Source organism: Centrocercus urophasianus, unplaced genomic scaffold (assembly GCF_019232065.1).
Source record: "Centrocercus urophasianus isolate 14NV4802_14NV808 unplaced genomic scaffold, USGS_Curo_1.0 seq_14, whole genome shotgun sequence".
Lineage (NCBI taxonomy): Eukaryota > Metazoa > Chordata > Aves > Galliformes > Phasianidae > Centrocercus > Centrocercus urophasianus.
The window spans coordinates 12,282,148-12,284,123 of NW_024884586.1; positions in this window are offsets into that span (position 1 = coordinate 12,282,148).

The following is a 1,976-nucleotide window of genomic DNA, read 5'->3' on the forward strand; positions in this document are numbered from 1 at the left end:
AGAATAAGAACGAAAATCAAGTAAAAGTTAGAGCACAAGATGCCAAAAGGAAGAGGAAAGCCTGAATTATTTCCATCACATGTAACTAGGGAATCTGATGCATATTCCATTCCTTCCCACATTTCATAAACGCCGTATCTTTACTGCTCTAAGGAGAGAGGTGTCTGAAATGTTACCATCTGATATGTCTCTTCTAAAGGTGTAGCCAGTAAGGTACTTTTTGGAGTTCTCTCTGCAAACACTGTGAGTTCACAGGACACCCTAACTGTTTCATGCGTTAACTTATTTGTCATGACCTGGGGAATCTGATTTCCCCGGAGATCACAGCTGTCCACTGAAACAGGAAAGATGGCTGAAAAGCAGTTTATGTTACCAGAAAAATGTATTTAATACCTTGTTTAATTCCAATCCAGAAAAAAAATAAAGAGTTTAAAAATGAGGATTTGATAAAACAATCCATTCCGGGGTATTTTGCGTAGGATTCCCAAAACTTTTCAACATTAATATTTTCTAGTAATATAAACAAAATGCAGAAGTCAAAAGAATCTTTTTCAACCAAGTTTTAATGAGATTTGACCAACAGCTACTGAAAAAAAACCCAGAACATTACACATTCCCCATGAAAGCCTTTGGTTTCATTGAATTTGTAATGTTTAAAGGAAAACATACATGTATATATGTACATATATGTGTGTATACATATATACATTATATATATATATATTTGAGTGATACACATGAGTGCAGGCCTTTGAAAAAGATGCTTCAAACTTTTTCAGTGCCTGATAAATCATTAGCAATAGATTCATTTTTTATATACAAAACCTTTAAATATACTTCGAGGGGAAAAAAAAAAAAAAAACCCACTAAAAATACTGCTGCAAATAAAACACTTTCCACAAACCTTATAGCCATCTACTTAAATATGGGAAATACCAGAAGAACAGCTAAAATGCGATTTTTATTATCAAGGAAAAAAAGAAAAAGATTGTGAGACCTGGTCTTATGCCAGTTTAGGACAAGACTTCAGGGAAAGAAAAAAAAAAAAAGGAAACAAATCTGCATCGACAGTATTAGATTGAGGTTTACAGACCTAAAAAAAATGTGATAAACAAAACTTGGATGCTCTATTACTTTTCAAATCAAGTTATATTGTCCCACTGTGAGTTGTCTGGAGCATATCACTGTGACTGCCACAGAGACAGCAAGCTAAAGCATCTCCAGAGAGACAAAGCAATGCTTTATTATACATAGCACAGTTCACTGTCTTCATAAAGTTTCTTGATAGAGAGTTACAAAAACAGTTCTGTGATGTTCCCACTGAAAGTAAAATGGCATTTATTTCCAGTGCACCTATTGGGTAAAATAGCAGCGCCAGTTAAAAATATATCAGGCGATATGTTTTTTTAAGAGACATGGGAGACTTCTAATTGTTGTGATTTAGATTTTGTACCTTTTACATTTTTTAATTGTAAAATGTGCTTTTGATGGTGGAATAGCAAATTAGAATATTTGTGCGTGTTCTGACTGCTCAAATGAGTGGCATAACTTCTTGAAAATCTGCAAACACAACTATCAGATAGAAATAAGAATTAGAGAGCAACGTACAGTTATTTGAAGTGCTGTAAGAAGAATGAAATAGCATCTGTAGTGATCATGCCCATGGGTCACGTAGACATGAAATCACACATGGAAGCATGCCACAGAATTAAGGAGACTGGGATCTAAACTTTGCAACTAAGGACTACTTCCAGTCTCACTTGTACGCTGGATATAAGTGCAGCACTTATTTAGGCCTATATTCACCAAAGGCTGATTTTATACTCATCCGAAATTTTGAAATATGGGCAGTTGAAAGCAATTCAAAAGAAAATATTAGAAGATCTTCAAGTAGCAAATTATTGGCAGAACTAGAGTGGGTAAGTGCTGCCTACTGCCACTCAGGCCACGTGTCTTTCCAGACTAGGTTTAGTCTG